The sequence below is a fragment of the Lynx canadensis genome, chromosome D4 (assembly GCF_007474595.2).
Source record: "Lynx canadensis isolate LIC74 chromosome D4, mLynCan4.pri.v2, whole genome shotgun sequence".
Classification (NCBI taxonomy): domain Eukaryota; kingdom Metazoa; phylum Chordata; class Mammalia; order Carnivora; family Felidae; genus Lynx; species Lynx canadensis.
In genome coordinates this window covers 22,158,004-22,169,355 of record NC_044315.2, presented here as the reverse complement: position 1 = coordinate 22,169,355, position 11,352 = coordinate 22,158,004, and the positions used below count along the sequence as shown (strand labels likewise).

Here is an 11,352-nt window from a genome sequence, read left to right as displayed (position 1 = left end):
TTAGAAGACTCCTTTGGGCTCTTTAGCACAAGGCCTGGAAGTGTAATTGGCCTTGTTCTTGCCTCCTTTTCCCAGGGCCCCAACTTGCTGGCTGCTTGGCCTTCTGTGGATACAGTTGTCTCCTCTCAAGAAGGAGGACTTTTCTGGCTTATTTACCTTATTTGGCTTCATTAGATGATAGATAGATGATGAATTGGTAGATTGATAGATTGATAGGTAGAGAGGTAAATAGATGGGTGGATGGATAGATAGGTAGAGACAATACACTATCATATGCTAGAATATAGCATATAATACAGTTGAGACAAAGACATAGTTTGCCCAGTTAAATCCCACAGACCTCTTTGTTTGCCCCCTTAACCTCTAATCCCAATTAAATTGGCTTAACTGTGCGGTTTCAAATATTCCATTGGGTCCTTAATCCAAACGAGAACTAACTTTTCTCAGTCTAGAGATAGATTTTCTGATGGAGACTATTGTTAGGGGGATTTATGCTTTAGAAGTCCTTGGTGGTATCCCAGGGCCTCTCAGCAAATTATCCCATTGTTTAATCATCCAAACTTCCTGGACAACTCTTCCATTTTCTGTCATATTCTTCTTGGAATCATGCTAATGACAAATGGAAAAATGATGAAGCCTTTGGGAAATAGTTTTTCTTTTAACTTCATGTAAAAAAAAATCTAGTATTACACTATTAACCTAGAAGATTGGAAGTGAGGGAGAAGAAAGAGATGGGTTGTTGTCAAGGTCAGTGTCAACAAAAGGTCTTTTGTTGTATCTCCTGTAGAATGTAGTAGTTCAAACAGCATTCTGGTAAATAAAGTCTAACAAACAATGACACAGGGAGTCATTGGGGGTTAGCTGTAAAGCATCACTTTACTTTCAATGTGGTAGGCGATTTTGCATTAAAAATCTTTTTTTTTTTTTTTGGTGTATAATTGTGCTTCAGTTTTCTCAAATGGCAAGGTTCTTTTCAGTACTGAATATTTTGAAATAACATGAAGATTGAGGAAAAATTTGCCCTTCCTTTTTCCCACAGGAAATAATAGGAGGAAGACCAATTTTTTACTAATTGTATCTTTCATACACCTTTAGAACTTACACAGAATTGTTTTCTTTAGGATGTCAGGGCGCGAATACCTATGATTCTCAGTGTTTTTTGGATTTGGGAATGATGAGCTAGCAAACAAAGGGTAAGAATACGGAGTCAGCTCACCCTGACTCACAACCTATTAATGTGTATACAATTAGCCTGATGGTGAGGGGGAAGTAAACATTTTTTTCTTCTGTCTGATGTCTTTTTATGGATATATGATAGCAAAGGTATAACCCCATTTCTTAGGGATAAATGAAAAATTTCCCCAAATATTAAGAGAGAAATAGTGTAGAAGCTCTTAATCTTTCTTTTGACATAGGTTTTGAAAAAGTCTTGGTGGAACTCTCCCAGCTCAATAAAATTTTGAGGTTAATGTCTTAAGGAATGTATAATTACCTTTTCTTACTTTAGTGTTAGAAAAGGATTTAGTTTGGCTATAATGGCCTGTAGAATTTAATCGTACCTGTTTTAAAATTTTAATTTGTATAGTATACCTAACTTCATAAGGACAAGAAAACTGCAAGAGAACCTGAGCTTTAAAATCTCTCTCTCTCTCTCTCTCTCTCTCTCTCTCTCTCTCTCTCTCTTTTTTCTCTTAAGAATGCTTTTTAGGTTTGATGGCTTTATTGGTTCTGGTCTTCCCCATAAGACATGAGTGCAGAGCTAATAACTCCTGCTATTCCGTCCCAGAATGAGTCTTTGAAACTGAAACCACACAGATTCACTGTTTGGGTCATGATTTTTCCATTTAACCAAATCATTAACCAGATTATGTAAACACAAAGGACATCCTTTATTTACATTATAAATATCTCTCAGACTGTATTTATTCCTGCCTCCCTCCGCCATCTAGCCCTGTCTCTATTTTTCTCTATTTCTGTACCACAGTAAAAAAAAAAAAAAAAAAAAAAAAAAAGAGAGATCTTTTTTCCCATAATTGTACACAGAATACCAGTGGTATAACATCCATTCTGTCACCTTCACTTTTTCTCTGAAAAGTGTAACATAGGTTAGTTTTGCTCTCAGAAAACATAAGAAACCAAACTCACCAAATAGTATACATTAATTATGTTCAGCATTTGTATTTAGTTATACCTCAATAAAGTTGGGGAAAAAAGAAGAAAGACAAGCTGAACATTGTTTTTCAGAATTTATAATTCACAATCCATAAATTAAAATAATTTACTTTTTACTTTTCACTGTATTTAAGAAATACATGTTAATCATTGCCCAAGATTACATACTGGCTTTTGGTGTTTTGCAAAATCAGTTGGTTAAATAGTAGTTTAATCCGTAAGGATTATTGCAGAAAAGTCCCTTGTATTCCCTTTTCACTCGATACTTCTCTGTGAATAGTGTCTTAGAATTCTGTATCTGTTGGCAGAGATTCATAATCTAAAAAGAAATGTGCTTTGGATAGTGTTCAGATTTGTATTTTAATTCTCACTTACAAGAAACTAAATTAAAAATAAACTTAATTCTAAATCTTTGGCCTCTGGGTCCATGGTAATTTATCTCTACTGTTTCTTCTGAGAAGAAAGAATGACAACTGTCACCTCCATGTTGCACTGTTTAAGGCATTTCCTTCTTTTTTGTCAACACTCGAGTTATCTATTGCTAACCACCCTCAAATGTATTGGCTTAAAACATTTGTTATTAATATCTGTCTTTGTGGGTTGAGTGGGGTGCTTCTTGCTCATGTTTTCTTATGAGTGCAGTCATCTGAACATTCAAGATGGCCACTCACATGGCTGGCAGTTGATGTTGGCTCTGGCTGGACCTCAACCACACTTTTTTTTCTTTTTAATATTTATTTTTGAGAGAGAGAGAGAGAGAGAGAGAGAGAGACATAGCACAAGCATGGGAAGAGCAGAGAAAGAGGGACACACAGAATCTGAAGTAGGCTCCAGTCTCCGAGCTGTCAGCACAGAGCCTAATGTGGGGCTCAAACTCATGAACAGCGAGATCATGACCTGAGCTGAAGTTGGACGCCTAACTGACTGAGCCGCCAAGGTGCCCCCACAACCACACTTTTAATCAGATCACCTACACCTGCTTCACTGTCTGTAGAAGTCTATGGGAAGTTATTTACTCTTTGTGGCTATTACTTTTCTGAGTTCATATCTGAGTGGTGTTGATAGATAGGCTTGGGGTCACTATTTGTTACTATGGCCAATAGGAATGAAGCTGGCTGCTGAGTAGGAAAGATGACACACTGGAACCAACCACATGGACCATGGCAACTTGCTTCTAACCAGTGTTGATATCCAGAGTGTAATGGCTATTGTTTCATTTCCACCTCTCAAGTCTTATGCAACTTCACCTTTAGCCAACTCTGAGCTGAAACCATATGGAATTAGGGGATCTGGGAGATGTTACCCCCAATGTAAACAACTTGACAAAAGAACAATCCAGCACATTTCACTCCTTGTCAGCTTGGTATCTATCAACAGCTTATTTCATCATATTTAAGCTTCAAATATAGACAGTAAAAACATGCTTCTGGCTAATATGCATCTGTTTCCTTTACAAGTGAAAATATGCTAACTTTTTTTCCCAGCAGAGGATTTACAATAGGGGATTTCTCATTCCCCATAGCTAAAAAAAATGTATAAAACCCATAACTATACTTCTTTAAGATAATCTGTTTTCAACAGTTATTCACAGAAAGCTTTTGTTCTTTTATTTGCAGTAATACATTATCAACTACTTAAATTCTAGTGGATGCCTGACCTTAAAAATTTCCTCATTTCTTCCTTTGTTTGCAATTTTATTACATTTGTAGAAAAAGTGTTTTTATTTGTATCAGCAATTTAATCTTTCTACTAATTTTGTATCAGCAATTTAATCAATTGTATCAGCAATTGTATCAGCAATTTAATCTTTTCTACTAATTTTTGTTATTTATAAAATAAATAGAATTTTCAATAATAGGTCAAAATAATTGCCTAAACATTATTGAAGAGAAAACATGATGGCAACACTGTCAATATTCCCAGGGGGAAACTATAGCTTAAAATGTTCCCTCTTTAGCTGTTGTACAGATGTAAAAAAATAAATTGAGGTATGAAGGTGATGTGAGGTAGTGGTTGTTGTATAATGAGTATAGAAGTCTTATGGAAGGTAAAGGTATTAAAAATTATATGCTTTCCTAGAATATGCCAATGACTTTTCATGCTTGTCACTTTCACCATATTGTGAAACTTCTTAGGATAAATAAATGGATTAAGTAATAGGAACATTTTATGACTCTTGATAAGTGGGAATACAGTGCGGGGGCATATAAGTTAGACTGTGATTATATGGATGAGAAATGTATTCTGGAAAATGTGAGGTATGAACTGAGTTCTGGAAAGGAAAAAAGAATTAACTATGTAAAAGTAATGGAAATAAAGAATGAATTATTCAAGGCAGTTTGGAAGGCAGAACCACATCATAAGGTTGGGGAATTGTTAATATCTCCACATGGCTGGAGTGAAGTTTGCATATGACCCAGGAATGGGTGGGTAGAAGTATGAGTCAGCATAGTGGCTAGAAGAAGCAAAAATCATGAAAGATTGTATGAACTAAACTAATGGTTGATCTTGATTCTGAAAATACTGGCATGTTCTTCATGGAGGCATGGGGTCAATGTGACCAGATGTGTTTTCAGGAAAAAAAAAAAATTTTTTTTTGGCAGCTATGAGCAGCAGAACTTAGAGAAACCAATGAGAGACCAGTTAGGAGAATATTATTATAACTGAGGAAAGATAAAACAAAGGGATGAAGAAGGCAGTGACAGTAGGGATTGAGAAGAGAGGAAGGCATTAGACAACATTACTGAGGTTATATCCACGAGAGCTGTGCCTTTGTGTTTGGACGTGAGGAGTGAGCAACAAGTAGGAAGAATCTAAGAGGACTTCTAGACCTTCTCCTTGGGCATCTGAGTTCATGATGATGTCATTCTTCATGAGAGGGAGAATGTAAGTGAAGAAGCAGTTTTACTGGCATATATGGTGAATTCAGTTTTACCTCCATAGACTTGGACACACCTATATGATATTTAAGGAGATGGTTGGAGATAGATGGAGTTGGAGAAAAAAAACCTTGGATAGTTTTGGTAATAAGGAAATTAATAGTGAAAAGAATATTTGGATGAGATAACTCAGGGACAGAATGTAGAGGAAGAAGAGCAGAGACGCCTAGGGCAGAACCTTGGGAGAGTGTAGACATTGTGTAGCCATGGAAAGAATAGAAAATAACAAAGAAGGCAGAGAATAAGTATGGGGAGTTGTATTTAAGTATTTTATATAGAGAATGTAGAAAGATCTTCTAGTTTATGAGTCAAATAATCTGTGCTCTTGTGCTATTTCTAGGCATGTGGCCTTGGCTGTGGCACTTAATATCACTGAATTTTTATTTTCTCCAACACAAGATGAGGCTATGGCTCCTGCTGCCTGGCTTATAGGTTTATATTAGATAAGGTGATATATGTGAAAGTACCTTGGGAACACATCAAAGCACCATATAAATGTAAAATGTCATTACTATTTTCTAGACAATGAGTACTTTTGTCCCTTCTTTCCTCCTTTCTGCTGATGAAATGTTAAGTGGGCTTGTAATTTCAGCCTTATGTTATTGTATGATGTCCTCTTGCATGGAAAGAAAAATTGCTAACAAATTTACAGGACTGCCAAGTGGTCTAGGCCAAGAACTTTTAAGATATGAAACAGAGGACACACTACATTTTTAAAAACTGACTTTGACGCACACTTTAGTTCAGGCTGACATTGGGTTAGTACTAAGAAAATCAATTTTTGGAAATTTGGTTATGTGCTTGGCATCACTATAAAAGCAATTGGAAGGAAATGGAGTTTCTAATTCAAAATGGATGGCCGAGTATAAATACAGTCTTAAATACAGTCCCAGTGGCAGGGATGCCTGCAAGCAAATTTAAACAGTCAGTGGAATTTGTTTTACTACCTGCTTCCACATTTTTTTTTTTTTTTTTTTTTTTTTTTTTACAGATTTTTCTCCTATTTCAGTCCTGTCTACTACATTTTCTCTACTTAACCTCCATTCTGAAGAGTTTTTCTGAGTCTGGGGAATATATCATGCGCTCATTCATTTTTAAGTGTTAATATAGGAATATATTATTTCTTTTTTCCCCCTTTTTTAAAATATGAAATTTATTGTCAAATTGGTTTCCATACAACACCCAGTGCTCATCCCAACAGGTGCCCTCCTCAATGCCCATCACCCACCTTCCACTCCCTCCCACCCCCCATCAACCCTCAGTTTATTCTCAGTTTTTAAGAGTCTCTTATGGTTTGGCTCTCTCCCTAACTTTTTTTTCCCTTCCCCTCCCCCATGGTCTTCTGTTAATACGTTATTTCTTAAAGGCAGTGTTTATCAAAGAGTGCGATAGTGAATTACCCAGATGAGCAGACTCAGGTGATTTTGACCTCTGCTCCCATCAGAGAAGCACTGTGCTAAGAGCATCTAGTTCTTTAAACAGGTACACAAGGGGGCATCTGGGTGGCTCAGTCTGTTAAGCGTTTGACTTCAGCTCAGGCCATGGTCTGGTGGTACATGGGTTCAAGCCCAGCGTTAGGCTCTGTGCTGATAGCTCAGAGCCTGGACCCTGCTTCATGGATCCTGTCTCCCTCTCTCTCCACCCTTGCCCTGCTTGTACTCTGTCTCCATCTCTCTCAAAAATAAATAAAACATTAGAAAAAAAAACAGGAATGGAAGAATTTTATATTTTACAAAGGAAATGAGTGAAACATCATTATAGTATGAAGGAAATAATTCTTAGAATTAAAAAAAAAACAACTTGATTTTTCCCTCACTAATTAGACATACAGTGTTCTTAGCCAAGTCACTTAATCTCTTTGAAATTTCATTTGTCAATTTTTACAATGGATATAGTAGTAATAATAAAACCAGTAATCAAATAGAACCTACTTAATCTCACAGAGTAGTTGTGAGCATCAAGAGAGAAAAAAAGATTGTTGATGAAAGTAATTTTACAAGTCTGAAATAATATACTATAGTCATTTTTATTTTAGCTAACAAGGGCATATCTTGAGGGGGATGCCTCTTAATATGTTTTATATTAAATTATATATTTTACTAATGCTCAGAAAGCCTGACTTACAGATAGGTGGAATACATAAAAGCAAATACAACATATTAATTACACATAGCTGAAATATAGATTTAGATTTTTATTTTTATGGATATATTTCAAGAAGAAGCTTAATATTGTATCAGAAATCCTGGGTTGGTGCTCCTTAAGTATTTATTGAATAGGTGAATACATTTGGAATAGATTTATTTTATATTGCTAGCACAGAGCTATTCTTTTATATTTTCTCAAAAAAATCTTCATAAGGACAGAAAATATGAAAACTTTGTTAATACCTTATTGATATAGCATCACGCAGGAGTATTAATATCAGCATGACAGCATATCAATAGTAATATGATGAATGCAAAGAAATTCTGCCTTGAGGTCCATGCAAGCATCCACTTGAGCTTTATTCTTATGATTTAAAGGATCATTACCTATCAATTCAATTATAATTTTATCGCAATGAAATGAGCATATGCCTGTCAATAACATTGTTTATTAATTCTTTTAAACAAACCTAGAATGTACTTAAGGGATCAGATCTATAACCATTGCACTCCTAAGGGAGCAGTTATTTTTCACTCCTGTGCTGAACGTTTTATTTAAATGCTTTCTAAAGTTACATGTAAGAGTTACTAAATAGGGCTTTGCATTAAGGGGTGAATTTTCTTATGTTTGGTTTACGGTAAGGATTGTATATTAGCTAGTCTTTCAGTGTAAAGCTGAAGTTATCTGAGGATGAATATTAGTAAATATTGTAGAATTCTTTTGTTCCTAATTCCCTCTTTCTTTCCCTTTCTTCCATTCTTTCTTGAGTCCCATCATAATTGTCATAACATTGATTGTCTTCTTTATGCAACAGAATGTATTAGATAGAAAAAAGAGACTTAAAATCAGTGGTTTTTGGGGTGCCTGGGTGGCTCAGTTAGTTAAGCATCTGACTTTGGCTCAGGTCATGATCTCACTGTTTGTGAGTTCGAGCCCCGCGTCGGGCTCTGTGCTGACAGCTCAGAGCCTGGAGCCTGCTTTGTATTCTGTGTCTCCCTCTCTCTCTGCCCCTCCCCTGCTCATGCTCTGTCTCTCTGTCTCTCAAAAATAAATAAACATTGGGAAAAAAAATTTTTTTTAAATCAGTGATTTTCAACTGAGGGTGATTTTGCCTCCAAGCATGCATTTTTAATATCTAGAGACATTTTTTGTTTGTCATAACTGGGGGAGTATTAGTGGTATCTACTGGGTAGAGCTAGAGATGGTGTTCCACATCCCACAATAAAAAAAGCAATTTCCCACAACAAAGAATTATCTGTTCCAAAATCTCAGTAGTGTTGAGGTCGACAAAAGTCACCTTAAGTAATTTCCAGATTTACCACATACTCAGTATTGGCATCTTCTCTACAACATCGCTTCCAGGTGTTTTGCTGCCTTATTCCTTTACAACTTGTAATAAGAATTGAAGATGATAATTATGGACAATATCCTTCCATGTATAGAAAGCACTAGAGTCTGTATTACTGCCCGTAGGTTTCTGTTTCTCCCATGGTCATCTTCAACATCTTGTGACAAAACACTGTTTATTAACTACACTATTATGGCCATACTTTAGGTTTTAAACGAACACAGACAGGATATTTTATATTTCTTTTCAGTAAGGATGATCTTAATAGAGGAGTGAAGGTCTGTTTTTACTGCCTTTACTGTTTGTTTGTTATTGTTGTTGTTGTTGTTGTTGTTGTTGTTTTATTTGAGAAGTACTGTGGAGAGTGGCTGAGAGCACAAAACTGGAATCCATACTTTCTGGTTTGAAAACTGGCTCTTAGGTTTATTTCTTGTGTGAAACCAGGCGAGTGTATTAACTTCTCTGTAAAATGGGAATTTTACATGGGATTGTGTAGATACTTACACTGATGTTAGAATTATGACTATATTTCATCAGTGCAAAGATGTTATTGATTTAAAGCTGCAGCATTATTTTACATACCAACAAGAAAGAGAAAATGCTGCCAATTAAATTATTATATTCCATCATGTGTAAGGCCTATTCCAATTTCAGAGGTTGTTCAAATGTGACCAAAAAATGTGCATCTTAAGACCAATGAAATACAGTATATGTTAAATGTTTAGAACCATGCCTGACACTGAGTGTGCTCTAAATACCCATTAGTACTTAAATTGATATATGTATAATATACTTCTAGAGTGAGAACAGGCACTACTGTTCAGAAAGCACCCCAGAGCTACACCACTGCTGATCTTTTTCAGGAATAGGTGTTTTGGGTTTTTTTTTTTGTTTTTTTTTTGGTTTTTTCTTTCTTTCTTTCTTTTTTTTTTCTTTCTTTTTCTTTCTTTCTTTCTTTCTTTCTTTCTTTCTTTCTTTTTGTCTTTTCTTTCTTTCTTTCTTTCTTTCCTTTCTTTCTTTCTTTCTTTCTTTCTTTCTTTCTTTCTTTCTTTCTTTCTTTCTTTCTTTCTTTCTTTCTTCTGTTAGTATTTCTATTCCTAATGTTCTAAAGGACCATTAATGACATGAACAGGAGGAATATTAGATAAAGAACCCATTGAAAAAAATAAGTGCATCAACTAACTGTAAGCATCTAATAGGATGAGGAATTTGGAGTTGTAATGTCTTTTATCTATTTCTCTATTTGATTTGACTCTGTGTTCTGTGTCATAGCCTGCTATATTTTCTTGACTGCCCTGAGTCATTCTCTTGGGCTTTCATTCTCTGTGAACATATGTTTATATTCCTCTTTTTATACTGTGTCTTCATTTTTCTATGTATGCCTTCTCAATTTTAAAGTGATAAGAACAGATACTACACTTTATCTTTGCCAAAAGGCTGAGAAGCGATGCCTTCTCAATTTTAATACTAACATCTAGAGGACAGGGGCCAGGTGTTAATACTTATTTAATATGTGGCACATTTTCAGATGTAGACCATGTGTAAGCTTATAATCTACAAATTGTTAGCCTCTTTTATACTGTGAGATGTAGAAAGCGTGGATGTGCCGGGACTAGCAAGTAGACTAAGTCAATTGGTAAATTAGTCTCTACAGGACTTGTGTGAGGTCAGAGTTCAGTGTGTCATATGCTCTGAACAGAGCATAGAAAGCATCCCTGTTCAGGAAGAGTAAGAATTTTTGACAATACTTCCTTTTAGTCCCATATCCTTATAAATTATTGGGTCTGAAGAAACCTTAACATTTGTTCAAATGTGGAGCTGGTTTCTGATCATCCTTTCTCTTTCCTTTTTACATCTCATTTTGACATGGCTGATGAATCTGGAGGGTGAAGGCAATTTTTAGAGCGCTACAAGTTTTGCCAGAGATAATGTTCAGGTGTGTAAGCCAACCAGGGGTGCACTTAGAGTCATGTCTGTGGATATAAGATTATGTCTGAGGCAGGTAAAGACAATAGCAAGCGTGGAAGGAAACTGCTAGAGCTTTGTTTCCCAATGACCAAGCCCAAAAGGAAGAGCCCTGCATTCCAAGAACAGAATATTCAACCAAGGTGTTTGAAAACAAAACAAAACAAAACAAATCCAACCTGTTTTGGGATTTCAGGAATATGCAAATATATTCCTAAAATGGAGCATAGGCCATTATATATAGACTCTGGGCTGCAGAGGTGAGACAAATGTCCATACCACAAAAGTTTTATCAGATGTGCTGTTACTTTGCTCAGATCAGCTTACATACCAAGGACAATAACAAATGGCAGATTGCTTGTTGCTATGTGGCTTATTGAACCCAAAACACCATCAAACATGATCTAGGAACATAGCTCAAGGGTTTAGTGTTTTCCTGTTTATGCCAGTAGCTTTCAGAAATGTGGTCCTCTACCTAGAAATAGTAGTAAGAAAGCCAAAATGTAACCATAGCGCAAGAAAAGATTTTACTCTGCTAGTTATTGAATCTTAGAAAAGGGCTCTGTAATTTTACATCCTAATCTATCTCCCTTTCTGAAAGGACACTTATTTTAATACCTCCTGATCCTGGTTTTTATTTGGGCAGACGGCTGGAACATTAAGATAATATATTAACAACAGATGCACACCTTTCCCTGGACTTCACAGTGGGGTGGCTGCTGTCTCAAGAAATCATTAATGGAATTTAAAGTCTCTCACTTCCAGGTCATAGGTTTGAAA

General features: G+C 35.8%; 1 pseudogene; it reads right to left on the bottom strand.

Annotated features, from left to right (window-relative positions):
- Positions 1 to 9,960: 9,960 nt before the first annotated feature.
- On the bottom strand, positions 9,961 to 10,056 carry LOC115500213 (annotated as a pseudogene).
- Positions 10,057 to 11,352: the final 1,296 nt, after the last annotated feature.